The 19,735-nt window shown below is 41.0% G+C and overlaps 1 long non-coding RNA gene across 2 annotated transcripts; it reads left to right on the forward strand.

The window, feature by feature from the left end:
• The first annotated feature begins 13,313 nt into the window (after positions 1-13,313).
• Positions 13,314-17,022, forward strand: LOC115797108 (uncharacterized). Of its 2 annotated transcripts, XR_004021381.1 has the most exons (4): positions 13,314-14,573; positions 14,866-14,904; positions 15,310-15,414; positions 15,795-17,022. It is a non-coding gene; the product is annotated as an uncharacterized LOC115797108 (long non-coding RNA). The 2 variants fall into 2 exon arrangements; XR_004021380.1 differs by having other exon boundaries at positions 13,314-14,904.
• The last annotated feature ends 2,713 nt before the right edge of the window (positions 17,023-19,735 follow it).

A 19,735-nucleotide genomic window follows, 5' to 3' on the forward strand; every position in this document is an offset into this window, starting at 1 on the left:
AGTTCCAGCTTGTTTTCAAATGCAAACACTGCTTGTTGAAGTGATAAGACTGTATTTCCAATTCAATTCAATTCAATTCAATTTTATTTATATAGCGCCAAATCACAACAAACTGTCGCCTCAAGGCGCTTTGTATTGTGGGTAAAGACCCTACAATAATACAGAGAAAACCCAACAGTCAAAACGACCCCCTATGAGCAAGCACTTGGCGACAGTGGAAAGGAAAAACTCCCTTTTAACAGGAAGAAACCTCCAGCAGAACCAGGCTCAGGGAGGGGCAGTCATCTGCCGCGACCGGTTGGGCTGAGGGGAGAGAAAAGACATGCTGTGGAAGAGAGCCAGAGATTAATATCAATACCAATGCCTTGCATTTTCACATTGAGCTGGTTCAGATGTTCAGTCATGTCCACGAGATAGTAGAACTTCAGGAGCCACTCAGTGTTAGCTAACTCAGGATGCTCGATGTTTTTCATTTCAAGAAAAGTCCGGATTTCGCTCAGACAAGCCGCAAAACGGCTGAGCACCTTCCCTCTTGACAACCAACGCACATTGCTGTGCAGAAGCAGACCAGGATAATTATTCCCAACTTCATCCAGCAGTGTTTTAAACTGGCGATCATTTAAAGCTCGGGCAACAATAAAGTTGACCACTCGAATGACCAGCGACATCACCTCACCAAGCTGCTCACCGCACATCTGAGCACAAAGCGCCTCCTGATGTAGGATGCAGTGAAAACTTAGGATGGGTCTCTTTTCATGTTCACGAAGAAGCGCTACGAATCCTCTGTTTTTCCCCACCATGCACGGAGCACCATCAGTACACACCGAAATAAGTTTATCCATCGGCAGATTTTTTCCTTTAGCGAACTCAGTGAAAGACTTGAATAAATCCTCCCCTATTGTTGTCCCTTTCATAGGCAAAACAGCAAGACTTTCCTCATGTAGTGTGTCACCGACAGCATACCTTGCAATCACGCTGAATTGGGATAAATGGCTTACATCTGTTGACTCATCCAAAGCGAGAGAAAAGAATACTGCTGCATTTATGTCCTTCACTTGTGTTTCCTCAATTTGATTTGCCATCATGATGGTACGATCGTGAACAGTTCTTGCCGACAGAGGCATGTCTTTTATTCGTTTCATTATCTTGTCTTTATCCGAAAAGTCGTCAAAAAGTTCACTGGCGACATCAAGCATGAATGTTTTGGCATACTCACCATCTGTGAATGGCTTTCCGTTTCTCACAATTGCTAAAGCACCAGCAAAGCTAGCCGAATTCCAGTCACCTTGTTGGGTCCAAACACGAAGTTGCTGCTGACTAGCTTGCACTTTGCACAGTAGCTCTTGACATGCTTTCTTCCTGCTGTCCCCCGCTGGGTATTTCGATGCAAATGTAGTATGGCGTGTGTCGAAGTGCCGCTTTATATTTGACCGTTTCATCAATGCAATTTTATCACTGCATATTAGACACACTGCAGAACCTGCTCTCTCCACAAAGGCGAATTCATCTGTCCATTCCTGCTGAAAAGTACGATACTCCTCATCTTTTTTTCTTTTAGCCATCTTCTTCGTAAAAGGTTTCCTCAATTAGTTAGCTGACTACTTGATTAAAAGGAGGGAAGTTTACTCCCTGACCTCACAACGACCCGCGTACGTTAGGCATTATCCAATAAAAATTTGGTGTGGTCCCGGAGGACAGTTGTGATTGGCTCCAGCCACCCGCAACCATGAACATGAGCGGTAGGAAATGAATGGATTGAAATACTTGAAAATGTTATATATTTTTTAACGTTATTATTTTTTTTTTTATTAAAGATTTGTCTGCGAGCCAGATGCAGCCATCAAAAGAGCCACATCTGGCTCGCGAGCCATAGGTTCCCGACCCCTGCTCTAGCAGGTGGGAGGTTGCAGTTTTTGTGATAGGCGCTACCAGTATGCCCCACGTATGGTTCGTCTTAGCGCTAATAATCTTTTCTTTTCTTGGCAGAGCTGCAGTACGCTCCGTAGTTGCTGGCCAGTCTGCTTCACAGGCTCCCGTGTCTTTTGTTGCTGGTCCACATCTTCACAATAAATATTACAAAATTGTTAAACGTAGTTGGAGTCCGCTTTTTGGGTCCGGCCTGAACTTTATCATGATATCCTGATGTTCTCACCATATGAAGCTGCTTCTGTTTTGGAGCTGCTCAGAGAGTTAGCTTTGCGGCCTCTGTACACAACCTACTTAAGTGGCCAACCATTTATGCTTGTGTAGCTGGATTGTGTGTGTTAATTACCTTGCGATCTCGTGCCAGCTGGGACTTTTTTGGTCCTCGCTCTTTGTGCTCAGTTTTTTGGCTGCAAACATATTTGTCCCTGTTTTTCCACTTTCATCCATTTCGATAGTTTCAGCAGTCTCCCTCCAGGAATTTGCTGACATTTGTGAGTCCTTATATTGATGCTTTGATTATTATTCCTGATTGTTATTCTCTCACTGATAAATTCAAACACTGCAGCAAAAAGTAGCCAGAACCGCACAAGGACTGAACACGTTAATCACAACCTTGTGGGCTGGGTGGACCCGACACGTAGTTCAATTTCTCCGGAGGCGCACGTCAGGTTACGTTGAAGGATCAGTGCGGTTTCTCGGCAGACCGCTGCCATTACTTTGCGGACCGATGCGGTGAGCACGCATACACACACACACACACACAGTTGCCCGATGGCGCTCCCAGCTTAAACTGTTAGAGTGGAAAAAAATGATTTAATATGAATCCACAAGGGTTTTTTAAAATAAAATTACAAAAACAAAGGTCGTTTTATCTACAATTTCTCTTAGTTTTAGTTAGTTTTGTAAACTCACAATACTGTTTTTTGCTTTTAATTATAGATTTTATTTATTACAGTTAATGAAAATGTTTTTTTCAGTTTCAGTTTTCATTATTTAGTTCGTTTTCGTTAACTATAATAACCCTGTTTGTTACAAAGTTTACCAGCCAGCAGGAACCAGCTTGGTGGTATCACGTGGTATAGCCAAACTCGCGTGCAATTGGTCAGTGGGTTTCCTTGGACGCTTCACTACTACCGTAAGGACTGTAAAAGCTGTGCCGGTAAACCAGAAAGTGCTCAACAAGATTTTAATTAAGTGATTGTGGTGTCTGTACTGCTGTGTTAAACTCAATATATGCATGTATGGTTTCCTCCGTAAGGGTTCATGCAAAGGGTAATTTGATTTGGACATCTGCACATTGCCCCTTGTAGGGTCTCTGGCCTTCCATATAAGGAATTGACTATATGTCCAGATATAGGTTATTGGTTGAAGCTGTTTCATAGCCATATATGGAAAGTTAGGATGTGGAGGTTGAGTTGTTGAGTTGAGTTAGGAATATTGGGCCTCCTCTCCCAGATGGCTCGAGAAGCATCTGTTTTGACGCTGTCTGTTTTTTGCAATAAACTTTTGTATATGCATTAAGACTTTGTCAGTGAGGATTTTTTCTTCAAGAACACATCCACTCAAGACACAGCATGATCGTTTCTGCTTTGGTATTAGGTTTGGGTCCGCTTGAGACATCATTTCGGTCCAGATCGGGACTGAGGTCCACCTATTAGTGATGTCTGGCATAGGTCATAACATTTTATATATAATAAAGGACTGTGCTAAGGATTTGGAATAAACTCAGCTGATGTGACGTCAGTGAACTGACTTAAACTTTAAAACAATATCGGTGAAGACTCAAGATTTGAATGCAGTTTTGTTAAATCGAGTTATCTGCAGACGAGGTGACTGGATCAAAGTTTCACCCTGGATCAGTAGATGACTACATTCCTGCAGATATTTCAGCTGCGCATCAAAACATGAATACTTCCCCTTCCTTTTACAAGCAAAAATTTGGCCACCAACGCAAACAATAAAATGTGCAAAAAGCTGCAGAATTCAAATGTGTGAATGAAATTTTATACATTTAACTCACCGAAGAGCAGAGGGGAAAAAGGAGTCTTCATTCTGTCACAGCAAAGAGTGGCTGTCTGCTCTTTCACAAGTACTCTATCACACATGCAGTGTGTGTAAAGGTGCAAAAGGAAGTGTGTTATATGTCATGACACATCAAAAATTAGAGAAACTCTTTCAGAATGAGTATCATTTTCTCAGTTGATGTCAGAAATATGACATCAAAATTTCCATTTTTGGCAAACTAAAGTAAAAATCTACCCAAGAGTCCAGAAGTAGAAGTATAATTGCCCAAAAAGAGAGACAAACAACAACAAAGTTAACAAAGCTGTGGCTCATTCATGCCTTTATTTCCAGCAAGTTGAACTACAGTAAGGGTCTTGTACCTGTTGTCCTAAAAAGACTGCAGCTCCTTTAACACACTCACAGTTCTGGCACATTCCTCACTGTACACCAACAGTGAATACTTCCCCTTCCTTTTTAAAGCTTAAATTTTGCCGCTAACACAAATGTGAAACTAAAATATGTTTAACTCAGTAAAGAAGAAGAAGAGAAGAAGAAGAAGAAGAAGAAGAAGAAGAAGAAGAAGAAGAAGAAGAAGAAGAAGAAGAAGAAGAAGAAGAAGAAACAGCCTTTATTGTCCCACAGAGGGGAAATTTGGGTGTAACAGCAGCCGCAGTTATTATAAATATAAATATAATAATTTACACTATTAAGAAAAGAATATATATATATATAAAATCAACAAACAAGATTAACCTTAATACTTCTAATAATAACAATACTACTACTAATAATAACACTATATACAATGTACTAACACTATATACAATGTACAGAGCAGAGGTGCCAAAACAGTCATTCTATCAGTGTGAAAAGTGTCTGTTCTTTCTCAAGCACACTGTCACACATGCAATGATGCAGTCTATTTCTGTGTCCATTCACAGCGTCTGCATTTTTTCAAAGGTTATGATGCCTCTGAAATTAGAGACACTCTTTCAGAATCAGTGAGATCTTCACAGAAATTTATGACATCAAGACTTTACTTTCCAGCAAGATAAACTCAACTAAAGTTTAAACTTCCATGAGTCCAGAAGTAGAGGATAACTATGATTCTGTCACAGTCCTAAACTCTGGGTCTGGGGCTCAGAGTTTTGAGTTGTATCATAAGAGTTCCTGATTGGTTTATAGTATAGAATGGCATATCGGTCTTTCTGTAACACCCCATTAGTATGTTCATCACTCGGATGAAGAGATAAGTTATGCCTACGCCTTTAGCAGAAATGGCAGTAATGGCCTACAGGGCGAAGATACTGCACCACCTTCACCTTCTTCACCATTCAAGTTGTATTATGAGAGTGGGAAACATTTACATGAGTGTAGGAAGGGTTGATAAAGCCTTAAAATACGTATAAATAATAAAGTAAATATATAATAAATATAACAACAATATTTTATGGATTTTAACCTATCGCAGGGGGTCTCTGCGGGGGTTAGTTCATTTACGATCACCTCTTGAAGTTCAACCATTTTTGTTTCTTATAAACATCCAAACAGCATAAAAAAGAAGAAGAAGCTGAATGATAACCTCTCCAACCTGAAACTGTCAGGGTGACTTGGAGGCTCTTCTGCCCACTCTGGTGTTCACACTAGTAAACTCCTCGATCTGCATGAGGAGATAAATCTGAGACGATGCAGGTGGAACCACTGATCCTCCCAAAGCCTTCAGCAGCAATTCAACAAAACATGTTTCATAATTTGATTTTTAGTATCAGGTTTTTACTTGGAAGGATTTCCCTTCTAGCAGCTTACTTGCAGAAACTGTCAGTCCAAAGAGAAGTAGCTCAGAGAGTCCTACACGAGCAGAGCATGAGAGTGAACACAGTTTCTTACATTTCACTTGTTTTCATATGCCGTCATAGTCAAATGATGTTCAGTAAGAACAGGTGAGAAACTCAGAGACGTCTTTTTTTTTTGTTAGGTATTTTTTACATAACCTCAAATGTCATAAAATTCTTGTTTCCAGCTAAAGAACATCTGTGATCTGGATGCACATTTCCTGTGCTGCAACTAGACTCCTGAACACAGTGTGTCTTACAGAGAAAAATACATCTTCAAAAGGGTCGTAAAGTCTGCAGTGAATACATATAAAAACAACCTGCAAGAATCAGGCTGTAGAAAATTTACTATTCAGTAAAAGACATCGTGTAAGAGCACATTTCACACATATAGAATAGAATAGAATAGAATGGAATAGAATAGAATGGAATAGAATAGAATAGAACTTTATTGTCATTATACATACAACGAAATTAATCATTATACAACTAATTATTTAACGTCATTCCGTCATACTATAACGAAATTGCGTTCAGAACAACCATCCAGAACAGAAAAGACAAGACTAACATAGGGGAGATGGGGGTCTGCAGCCCCTGCCACTACTCGCACCGCCGGTACAATCACTCTCCAGAAAAAAGGAAACTAACACATCATGGGGTAGTCAGGTTAAAAATAAATTCATCTCGTACGGTGCTCAAGATGAGCACTGTACAGATGGAGACGAGAGGGTCAGGGCATTGTGGAGCCAACTGACAGCTCCTAGCCAAAACAGTTCGCTGATAGTGATGGAGGCTCGTCAGCGGCCGTGGCACACCAGATCCAGTTGGTGGTGGCATTGTGCTGAAATGAGATAACAAAACATTTTGGCTAGTGTAGCTAACTTCTAGACAAAGTTAACAGTTAAATATTGGATGAGTGACCATCCCAGGATTAAGATGACTGAACCAAAAAATTTGTTTTCCATATATGAAAATAAACTGACAACAAGACGTTGTCAGTTAAACAAGCCATATTCATGGCAACATTCCCCACAGACCGTTCTACCTCATGCATAAGAGTTTCTGACTGCTGCTTTGTCTCCCAAACAATGTTGCCAGATCTCGCGATAGAAACAACCAACCAGCTCTATGAAAACGAGCCCAAAATAAGCTCAACTGGCAACTCAACTGGGGCTTGGAAGGAAAAAACTACCTACCACTCGTCTTTTGCTTTATTATGGGGTGCCGAAAGATAATCAACAAGTTTCACTCGTCAAGTCAAGCCCAAATAAGCAACTTGACGTTCAAAAACAAGCCCAAAAACCCGCAACCCGCGACTCACGAGATTTGCAAGTGACTTTAGAAAAAAAAACAAGCCCAAAGGCGCTTATAATAAGCGGACTTGGCATTACTGCTCCCAAACACTCAGAGCGGTTCAGATGGGGGCAGGGGGAGCGCAGAGACATGACGCTAGAATAGAATAGAATAGAATGCCTTTTATTGTCATTATACAGGATGTACAATGAGATAGGAGCTATGTTGCTATAGCTATAGCTATGTTGCGCCTTCAAAATAAAAGCACAGAAGTTAAAGATTTCAAAATCAAGGGGTTTTTTTTGTTTGTTTTTTGGGGTTTTTTCCTCCGCGATGTAATTTTTGGGTTGGACAAATGTGCCTGACTCAAATATTGGAGGGGCATGCCCCCCCGGTTCCTACGCCTCAGACTCCAGCAGATCAGAGCGCTTCTGTCATCTCACATCAGGTTTTTCCAAAATAGACTGCAGGTCCTTCAAAAAGCTACTGCAGAACTTCTGAGAATTAAGTGTAACCCGGTTAGAAAATGTGTTTGGTTTAGTTTAAAAGCGATTGTTCAAATCCAGTTAATATATAAATGTTTCAGTTAAAAACTGTTATTCATGTAATGAAAGGTTTAAATACATTTAATACTGTGATTTGTTTGTTTGGTTATCTTTTAAAAATGTGAAGTGTGACAAAGAACTGTTTGAACCAGCATTTATGGGGTTAATGCGTGAGTAAGAGAGGGCAGAGGGAGTGTCAAGAGTAAGAGAGGGAGAGAGAAGAGAGGAGCTAAGAACGAGTGTGTCGGAACAGGACGGAAGCGAGTTTTAAGGCTAAGTACACAGAAGCGGGGATTCTTGTGTTTCTTGTGGGACTGTCTGCTCGACAATCTGTCGTTAGAGCACAAGTTCTTCCTGTTGCGAGGACGAGAGGGGTGGCCAATTCTTCTGTCAATGACTGTGTATGACTGTGGCCCGTATGCTAATGTTAGCCCGAGCGTTAGCGCGTGTGCTACGGCTAAGCTAACGAGCTTGATAGCATTGAGTCAGCACACTACAAGTGTACAGACTGTTTGCGTATAGTTGGACTAACCCAGTTGAACTGTGTGAGAGGGGAAAGACTGTTTTCAGACCGTGAACGGAGTAAATACCCTGCTCGAGGATTGACAGAGCCTCATCTGTACCTGTTCTGGAAGCGAGGTGAGCGAGGAGACGGTGGACTCTGCTGTGCCGGTGAGGTGAGAAGGATCTGCTTCAGAGCAATTACCTGACTGTTGGATTACAGACCAGCAACCAAAATACTAAGGTACCACCCATTTATTTTGGCTCATTAACGAGTGAAACGGCCATTGTGTTTTGGGCCTCCACGTACACTAGCCACGAACCAGGCCTGCAACGTTTTATTTGGTTTTAAGTAATTTTGAGTTTGCCGGCTTTAGGTGTGTGTGTGTGTGTATGTGGGCCCACATATGATATTGGTTGTGACTTTATACAAAGGGGTTCGAGTCAGTTAAATGTTGAAGACCGTTTAATGTAATTGTATTTGTTTTTTCTATCTTTTGATCAAAACTAATAGTTTTAAGTAAATCTGTTCATATTGTTTCTTAAAACTTGAGTGCCGTGAGTTTGTTTATAGCTTATAGATAAATAGAAACCATTTCATCTGAAAAGTGTGTTTACAGGTTTTTTGATTAAAACTCTTGGAGAGACAGAAACCCTTAAAGGTGAGTTTTAAAAAGTGTGTTTCGAAAGGTTTTATTGGTACTGTGTAACCTAAATCCAAGGCTTAAATTGACACTGACTTAATCAGGGTTAAAACATAGTGAATATAGCATAAGAACCCAAAAGCCCTACCCCTATTAATATTTCTATTTACGGGGAGCGCTACATAAGAACTGAACACATCACTGGTTCTTGAATCTTTATGATGTCTTACAGTTATAGTTACTGCTTTTGTATACCTACTATGCTTCATCTTATTTGTTTTCAGTTTCCTCACCCACCCCCTCTCCTGTGGCTTGAAAATGGCCAAATATGTGCATGTACATGAAAATACACGCTGCTGAACATGTCAGGGTTTTCTTTTTTCCCAGATTTTTGCTCCATTGTTTTCATATAATATAATATAATATTTACTGTCAACACATTGACTTACTACAGGAAAGCTGAAACCATGTGAGTGTGTAGACTTGAAGTTTGAAATATGAGGAACATGAGTTTCATCTCTTTAATGGGATCTTCTTGTTTAAAAAAATGGCTTTTTAAAGCATGTATTTTTTTATAACAGTAGAAAAATGCACAAAAGAGCTGCAATATTTAAATAAATGCAATGTTCTATGTTTGACTCACCGAGGATCACAGAGGCAAACAGTGTTCATTGTGCTGCATGAAGAGTGTGCGTCTGCTCTTTCATAGCCACTTTATCACTGATTGCACTTCTTACACATCACATATCAGCTTCTTCATTTTAAAGGTTAAAAAAAGAAAAATTATTTTGAGTTAACTTCTGCTAGTAACCACTGGTTTTATTTGTTTGTTTTTTCATATCAGACAGAACCATGTGCAGGTATTTTGCAGTTTCTTAGTTTACTGTTGCTTTTCTGCATCAAGCTTCTGACTTCATGTGAATAATTGAGGAAATAAGTAAAAGATTAGTTGAACTGCTAGTTTTAACACTGCGGTGTATTTTGCAGGGTTGCAGAGACACAAACTGCACTGTGAGTTTTTGCATAACAAAAACAACCACACGTTTCTCCTTTCTGAGAAGGAGCGCTACAGATTCAATAGTTGCTTTTGAGAATGTTAATGAAGAAGATAGAGATGAGCAGAAGTAGTTGCAGTGTGTCTTTGATAGGGCGCCAAGAAAGAAAGTGTGCTGTTTGCATGTGAAAGTCGAGAGTGGCAGAGGAGAATGTGACAGGTTGGAGCAGGTAATTGTGCACACTCAGTGGGCTGAAGGGTGGTGTGGGCTCTCGTCCTGTTATGGGCTGTCTGAGAATGCACTGAAAACGAAAGTCTGCTCTACTTTCCAAATTCCAAATCCCTGTGACTTTGTTCTCACTAAAATGAAAACAGACAGAAATAGAAATGTTCAAAGACAGTTTATGGTACGGCGTCTGCAGCAAACCTCAGCTTCCAGTAACCACTGTTTGTTTGTTTGTTTCATATCAGACAGAACAACATGCATATTCTGCACTTGCTTATTTTACTGAATTAATAACTCCTTACAATTCCTCATGTTTCACAGAAAAAAAAGGAGCGGGATTCAACCTGGACTAAAGTTCGACGTGCTCACAGTGGCTGTAACTACTGCATGTTAAAGCACGGCTGTTGCTGCCAACAAATGTTTGACCACTTTAAGAGGTGAACGTGTCTTCCATGCTGAACGCCCTGCAGTATCTTATCTCATCAAACCAGTTTCTGTTCACACTCACACACACACACACACGCACGGACACACACACAGACACACACACACACGCACACTGTATGTGTATATAATGGCAGCAACGCATCAAAAGCAGCACTAGTTCCAGCCTGAGCGGTTTGTGAGCACTCTGATTTCACTAAACATAATGAAGTCATCAGTGGGATTTATCATTTTGCTTCTTGCATATGCGGCCTCAGCAGGTAGGTTCTACATATTTATGATACATGTTGGAAAGACTGGAGAACGTCAACCACAATGGCAAAGACCGCATTGTGTTTAACTGTTCCTTCCAGTACGGTGGCCTCAACCTCAATGAATGGTTACTGCCTGGTCCCACCTTGAGTCCCTCTCTCCTGGGTGTACTCCTTCGGTTTAGGGAGCACAACATCGCCATCAGTGGAGACATACGTGGTATGTTTCACCAGGTGCTACTCTTGCCGGAAGACAAGCCTCTTTTACGGTTCCTGTGGCGCCACATGAATAGAGAAGAAACCCCGGCGGTGTACGAGTGGCAAGTACTGCCATTTGGGACCACTTGCAGTCCTTGTTGCGCATCCTTTGCTCTCCAGAAGCACGCTTTGTCACACAGTCGGCCTGAGGAGGATGTGAGATTCTCGGTGGAGAGGTGCACTTATGTGGACAACTGTCTACAGAGCTTTCCCTCAGCTACAGAAGCCCGTCATCTCCTTGATAAACTAAGAGATCTCCTAGCATCTGGCGGGTTTGATATCAGGCAGTGGGCCAGCAACCAACCTGAGGTCATTAGCCATCTTCCACCAGAGGCTAAGTCCCCTAAGTTGGAACTGTGGCTCTCCCACGACAAACCAGAGGCCACGGAATCCACCCTGGGTCTGAGCTGGTGTTGCGACACCACCTAGGCTTCAAGGGCCGAAGGGCGACTTATGGTGCCCCTACAATGAGGAATATATACCGGGTTTTGGCCATGCAGTATGACCCCCTGGGGATCATCCTTCCTTTCACCACCCAGGCAAAGGTGATCGTCCAGCAGCTGTGGGACAAACAGAGGGAGTGGGATGACCCTGCACTCCCTGATCACCTTCTCCAAGCATGGAAGGTTTGGGAAGCTGAACTTCAGTACTTGCCACAGATGAAATTACCTAGGTGCTACACCCCAAGTACAATGGATCATCCGGAGGTGATCCACGAGATTCATGTCTTCTCAGATGCCTCTGAGAAGGCTTATGGTTCGGTAGCCTCCCTGCGTTCAGTTGATCTGGCAGGCCAAGTGCACCTGTCCTTTCTTCTGGCCAGATCCCGGGTAGCCCCGCGGAAGCAGCATTCTGTGCCCCGCCTGGAACTCTGTGCAGCTTTAACCGGAGCTCAGCTGGCAAAGGTGCTCATGAAGGAGCTCACCATAGCAATTCAAGAGGTCACCTACTGGACAGATTCCACCACAGTCCTACACTGGTTGAACTCAGAATCCTGCCACTTCAAGGTATTTGTGGGCACCAGAGTGGCTGAGATTCAGGAACTGACCAATTTGAAGGCATGGCGATATGTGGACTCAGCCAGAAACCCGGCTGATGACCTCACCAGAGGTAAGAGCCTGAGAGACTTACTTGGAGCCAGCCGCTGGACACAGGGCCCACAGTTCCTCCTACAGCCTCCCAGTGAATGGCCATTGAGTCCCTCTGAACCCGCAGGCAATTATGAGGCAGAGCTAAGGAAACCCGCCTTCTGTGGAGTGATAACCTCACCACCTCCTGGGACTGATGGAAGTAAGCATAGCAGCTGGCAGGACTTAGTAGAAGCAATAGCGGAGGAGCTCCACGGGGCCGCAGGTCTGACAGGACAGCCTCCAGCTAATACCTACAAAGAAGCTGAGATCCTGGCTATGAGGCGAGTCCAGATTGACAGTTTCCCAGAGGATTATCAGCTCCTAAAGACAGGTAAACCCATTCCACATACCAGCCGATTATTGTGCCTCTCTCCTGAGTTTGACAACTCCAGCCTACTTATCCGTGTTGGAGGCCGGTTGAGACGGAGTGAAGACCTTGATCGGGATACCGTACACCCCGTTGTCTTGGACTCCAACCACCCGAACACTAGACTCCTTATAAAGGACTATGACTGCCAACTTGGTCATCCTGGACCTGAGAGAGTGTTTGCAGAGCTCCGCCGAAAGGTATGGATCCTAAGAGGCAGGGAGGCGGTACGCAGACACCAAAGAACTTGCCTGGAATGTTGCAAATGGAGATCCAAACCAGCCTGCCAGAAGATGGTAGATCTTCCACCTCCACGCCTCAGGCTGTTCAAACCAGCATTTCACTCTACCGGCATAGATTGTTTTGGTCCCTTCATCGTCAAAGTAGGACGGCGTAATGAAAAGAGATGGGGTCTCTTGTTTAAATGTTTGACCACTAGGGCCGTGCATCTGGAGGTACTAGCGGGAATGGACAGTGATGCTTTCCTAATGGCCCTTCGACGATTCATTGCCCGCCGTGGGAAACCTGCGGAACTGTACTCAGACCAAGGGACCAACTTCCGAGGTGGAGACACTGAACTCAGAGAGGCTTTCAATCAGCTCAGTCCGGAACTACAACAGCGCCTGGCTAAGCAACAGATCAGCTTTCATTACAACCCTCCTGCAGCACCACATTTTGGTGGGGTATGGGAGTGGGAGATCCGTTCAGCTAAGACGGCACTTTATACCACCCTCGGTTCAGAGGCGGTCACTGAAGAAGTCCTAAGGACAGTCCTTATCGAAATTGAGGCCATCCTCAATTCTAAACCCCTCGGATATGTCTCGGCAGACATAGCAGACCTTGATCCTGTGACCCCCAACTGCTTGTTGATGGGGCAGCCTGATGGCTCACTTCCCCAGGTTGTGTACCCCAAGTCCGAGCTCCTGAGTAAGAGACGCTGGAAACACACACAAGTGCTGGCAGACAGATTCTGGGCGGCCTTTGTAAGAACCTACTTGCTTGGACTGCAAACCAGAGGGAAGTGGCAAAGTCCCACGCAAGACATCAGAGTAGGAATGGTTGTGATGCTGGTTGACCCCCAGTTACCTCGATCATTGTGGCAGATTGGGAGAGTGGTCACTGTATTTCCAGGGCCGGATGGACGAGTCAGAACAGTAGAGGTACAGATAAAGGACCGCGTGTACACCAGACCTATCACCCGCTTAGTAGTGCTCCCAGAGATAACGGATCAAGAGGACCACCCCGACAAGAAAGATGGACAGTAAGTCGGCCTTTCCAGGGAGCAAATTTGGACACAAATTTGGGGGCGGCAATGTTGGAAAGACCGACCTACTGGGCATGCGCCAAGTAGCAGTATAGCAGCAACGTAGCAGTAAGATCGGCAGTGGATGGCGAGTGCTGGAGTGGACTATGAGGGAAAACCTTAATGTGTGTAGTGTGCGTCATTGCTGAGGATGTGAGTGATCATTTAACTGCCTTTTACTTTATTGTGTGTCGTACTTACGAGTAGCCTGAGTTGTAGGTGACGTAGTGTGATAAACTTACAGTTAAGTCCGATCTGTGATGAGCAGGAACAATGTTCCCTTTGTATTCCAATACAATTTCTCCCAGTGTAAACTGTGGGCAGACTTCACCCTTCAGCTCACATACACGTTAGAATGTTTACCTTGCTTGTGCCATGCATGTTATGGTGATACTAGTTGTAAGCTAGCGGTTGGCTTGCCGACCCATTTGCCGAGGGGCATGTAGCGACATGTCTCCATGTTATGAGCCATTGTAGCCACTAGATGGTAGTGTTGCATTACATTTGAATGTGAATTCCCTAATACCTGTAGAACTGTAGTGAAGTAGGAGAAATAGGTAGAATAGTGCACCTTCCTGACCTGTTGTCAGATGTTTAGTAAGTTGATGATGTTTATTCAGATTTATCTGTTTATTGAGTTTATTAATGTAAATATTATTTCTTTATTAATCTTTTTCAGACCACACATACTATCACGCATGCCTACTGATGTTACTGTGCTGTTCATATGCCAAAGCCTGATTAAAGTACACAACTGCATGTGATGGGCTGCTGAGTGTTCTGATCGACACACCGGGAAGACACCCAATATCACCTATACAGTCCTTTCTGCTAGCGCTATATAACAATACAGTATGATATAATAATAATGCAAACAAAGTTGATTCCAGTTTTAACATCTAAATAACTGTCTGCTATGTGAACTCCACCCTTGTTTTCTTTTCCAGAATTGTTTTTTTTTTTAAATGCTCGTCCTGCTCGTTTCTCCCTCTTTTTCACTTAGAATGAGTTTATGGTGACTGCAGTGTTTAAAGCATAAAGAAACAGATCAACCAAAATGAGATTGAGGCTGTACTAAATTATGAATTTGATTTTGATTTATTGAATTAAGAGCAATTTCACATTTATGTCAATATTCCATCAGCTCCACTAGACAGCGGATCAAGGCCAACAGAGGACTCAAGTAAGAGAAAAGCCAAATTAAACAGAATTTATCTCTTTACATGTGGATTATTATTATTGTTTTTATTATTGTGCATGTGTAACAATCTAACAAATCTTTTTTTGTGGAATGAAAATGATCACGTGATAAGATATTTTGATAATTTGATGTGACTGTACTTTAAGTCTGACACCAGGTGAGACTTTTAGAAAAAGAAAGTAACCATAAAAAAGAGCAAAACAGGCTCAAGTTGCACAGGTAAACATATGAAATAATCAGACTTTCAATTTTGATACACTCTGATCATATTTTGTTACATTTCTAACTTTAAATGCCTATATTTGCTTACATTGAATTTTTTTTTTTTTTTTTACATCAATTTCACTTAAGTAATTTTTTTTCCAACTGCTGTTTAAATCTTTTAAGGTCTACAAGCTGGTGTTTCCTTTGACTCTGGCCTCATCGCTGCCATTGTCATCATCACTGTGATTGTCTTTGCTGTGATAGGAATGGCTTTGCAGAAACAGACCGGTAAATCTGAATATTTTCTCAGATCTACACACAAATACACAAGGATAACACTTATTCATATTTACCGCCATCAATAATATGAGAAGCTGTGTTTAAAACACAAACAAAAAACAAAGGACTAATTTTAGATGTTTATCACATGTGTAACAGTGTTACATATGATATTTGAGCCTTATATTCATGCAAACGAGCAACTGCACATTTTTTCCAGCTGTTATAGATCTTTATGGAAGTAGATACACGTACATGTTATTATATAAAATTCCCCACACATTATCCAGAATGATAAATAAATCATTTAAAATGCATGTTATTTTGGAAGACACTGACACTTATGTTTTTGTGTGTGTGTGTGTGTGTGTGTGTGTGTGTGCGTACAGATACAACTACAAGTCAGGACACGAGCTTAACAAGATGTCGCAATTGTTGTGACGAGTTTTCCGAATGTTTCTGCTCTTTTCTCTCCTGCTGTTGTAACTGTTTTATGGACTTTTGTCAGGCCTGTGACCACAGTGGCCAAACGTGCTGTGGGATGTCAGATTTATGTCTAGGCTGTTTATAGAACAGAACATCCAAAAACAAGAGCTCCTCTGGATCCTGTGGATTAGGCCTACTCTCACTACCATGTGCTCCTCTCTTGTTTCATTTTCATTCATGGTGTTGTTGACTATTATATATAGTTGGGAGTTTATCTTTTATCATGTATAATGTTCATTAATTGTTGTTTTCATGTCTTTGTTCTTGGTTAATTGTAATCCAGCACCATGTCTGTTAAATAAAGTCCTTAAAAATGAAACTCACCATTTCTAATGTCACATCTGCAGAATTAGAAGACGGTGTTTCAGTTAGCTGCTGTTACTGTTAGCGCTTTGCTAAATTAACATCACAAGCTGCATCCACTTATTGACACACACTCAAAAAGTCAGTGCTTCATTGTATCCAAACCCCAACTGACGAATTTTCTATGAGTTTCATTTCATTACAAAACTTTTCTTTAAATCACAGCTTGTGAACTTTATGGATTTAGTACAATTTAAAACTGCTCAGGTGATCTTTAAAGCTGAAAATGATGTTTCCACAGAATATTCAAAATTTAAGTATAGAGAGCGGAGGTATGATCTAACTTAGTGTGTTTGCAGCACTCTTAAAATGATCTTCATCAGTTTGTAGAGTGATTTTGTGGAATGGTTTAGATGATGTCATTAAGCAAAGTACAAATATTACACAATTCAAGAAAAAATATAAGGAGCTTATAAATAATGTGTATAAATATGAATGAGATAGAATGTTTTATCATTTCTTAGCTGTATGTACATGTACATTAAGCTCTGATCTGTAGATGATTGAGGAAATTGTATTTTCTGGTACTTTGATATGTGTAGATATATGTAGCCATACATGCATATGTCTGTGCATACATATACAGATGCATGTATGGGTTATAATATAATTAGTCTAATTAAGAACTTGTATAATGACATAGGGACAGGACTGGATAAGCTATTGCTTCTTCCTGCTCCTTTTTCGAACTACTTTCCAACTACTCTCCTTCTTCAGATTTGTTTACATATTTTGCTGGACATTTTATGTTGTTATTAATGTTGTTTTGTATCTGCTGTATATGTAAATATATGTATATATGCATATATACATATATGTATGTTTGTTTGTTTTTTTATTAAACTGTCTTTTCTTTTTTTCTGATTATTCAAAAAAAAAAAAAAAACCTACAGTCCTTCCTGTAAAAGCTAACACACCCAAAGATAAGATAAGACTGCTGATACATCAGTGGTAAATGAAATGAGGCTTTTAGCCCCCCCACCCCCCACCCCCCTTCCCAAACTTCCTCTTCCTGTTTTTCCCCTAACTTGACATACAACAGCTCCTCTCCTACACACACACACACACACACACACACACACACAAACCCTACTTTTTAAATCCAAAGTTAAAACTTCTGAATACTCTGTTGTTTTTATTCAGCCATGATAAACCACACTCCCACTGTGAAAGCATTACTGTACCAGTTTTTCTTCTCAACCTTTTCTAAGTTTGACTCAACAAAGTCAGAACATAAAGTAAAACACCTTTAAAACACCACAGGTTAAGAATAGCATTACCTGTATAATGTACAGCTAACAAAACAAGTCTCTGACATGTGAGGTGTAAAATGTTTTTATTCATAAAAGAAATGACCTCACAGACACACACACACACATTGACCAAGCATGCCAACTCTCAGGGTCTGAGCTACTTTAGTTTCTCCACAACTTGATGGTTAAGCCTGTCTTTGTGTTGGATAAATAAACCTAAACCATTTTTTTCACTACGTTTGGATAAACATCGGTTTTATATTTTCCTGAAAGGACCTGTACCAGCTTTCGGTACCATAGGTTATATCCTCTTACTGATGCTGAAAGAAAGAGTCTAAAGTCAGAACAGAAAGATGCGGTGGAAACATCACAACTTACAATACTGTTATTCTGCTCCACACTAAAATTGAGCCTGATCTTCTTCTCAGTCCTGATTTGTTTGCTTTAATAAAAATCCTTTTGTTTGGAAGTCAAAATGTCACATTGACCATGAAGCATACTTCTATCCTTCTTTTTCATTGACGCAGTTTCTTTTAAAAAACAGTTGAAAACTTTTTTATTCAACCAAGCTTTTCATCAATTACTCTCATTGTAATTTTTTAATCTGTTGTTTTACTGCTCTCTCTTTTAATGCAAAGGTGTAATTCATTTTTTATATTGACTGTTTGTTCAGCGCTTTGTGACTTTTCTAGTCTGTGAAAGGCGCTCTATAAATAAACTTTACCTTACCTTACAGTTTCTATGGTATAATGAAACATTTTGCTCATCAGAGCCACACATCACTCATTTCACAATAGAGCAGGACACGCACAGAGAGTTTTATAGCTCCTGTAATGTACTGACCCACAAACACTGGGCCTGAGGAATCCGCTGCTGCCATGGCTCTTATGCTAGAGCATAAGAAGTTTGTCTCATGTACTGTTTATAGTTGTTGAGACCCATACCTAACACATTGTTCTGAATGTTCATATTTCTGAAAGTTCTAACTGGGTTTTGGAGTGACCTATTAAAAGTTTGGACTTAAATCTAATTAAGATGTTTTGGCATAACCTAAAACAGACCGTTCATGTTTAAAGACCTTCAAATGCGGCTGAATTAAAATAATTCTGGAGAGAAGAATGTGCCACATTTCCTCCACAGTGATGTGAAAGACTCATTGCCAGTTATCTCAAAGGCTTGACTGCAGTTCTTTTTGTCCAGGGTGACACAACCTGTTATTAGGTAATTAGGTTTAGGGGACATTACTTTTTCACAAAGAGCCAGATAGATATGGAAAACTTGCCTTAATAAATGAAATAATCATTTAAAAACTGCATTTCTATTTACCCGGGTTATTAAGTGTAACAATTATGCAAAAATCTGTGCAATTTCAAAGGGAGGAAAATAATATTTCCACAGTACTCTCTCTATATTTGTGCTTTCCTTTGTTTGCCTTTGGAAATATTCTCACCCTTCATACACCCGCCCACACACACATTCTGTGATACTTCAGTGTAACAAGTTCACTTAAGTCACCTGGATACATCACGAACACGTTTACACTTGGAGCATAGTTGCTTTGAACCGTACCTGAAGTTCCACAAGTACAGACCAGAGTCAGTAATGACAACAGACTCAAAACAGGAACTGAGGCTTAACACAAACCTGGAATTTAAAGCTAACCCTTATAACCTTGCTGAACTTAGCCCTACACTAATTCAGCTCAGTCTAAATATTACTCTGCATTGTGTTGTGATAATGAATAATGGCCAAGAGACAGGATGAGCTGTTTATCTGCATGAATCAGAATATATATATTGGTCAGGATTCAGGCTCATCACAGCGAGTACAGCACCTTGCGAGCAATAGCATTTTATATTAGCATCAAGCTGGTGGACATTTTCACTTGTGTATTAGCTCTATCACAATGTTATTAATTTCCTCAAATGTACCATATACAACTCGTTAACGTCTTGATTGCTAGAACTACATCTTGCAGTTAGCCGATGATAGAAAGGACATCAGATGATGATACACAATATTTTCCCAGTGTTAACATAAGTGAACCAACCTCGTGCTCTTCTCTCATATACTGGCATCGAGATCCCTGTGTCCACAACACTTATCACGGCTAACCACCAAGAGATGGCGCTGTTTCACCCACTATGCACAAACCCAAAATGAAAAGTTACACAAAATGTGTTACACAAGACCTTTTCCCATGGTCATGAAACAAATCTATAGTTATT

Source organism: Archocentrus centrarchus, chromosome 18 (genome assembly GCF_007364275.1).
Source record: "Archocentrus centrarchus isolate MPI-CPG fArcCen1 chromosome 18, fArcCen1, whole genome shotgun sequence".
NCBI classification, from domain to species: Eukaryota; Metazoa; Chordata; class Actinopteri; order Cichliformes; family Cichlidae; genus Archocentrus; species Archocentrus centrarchus.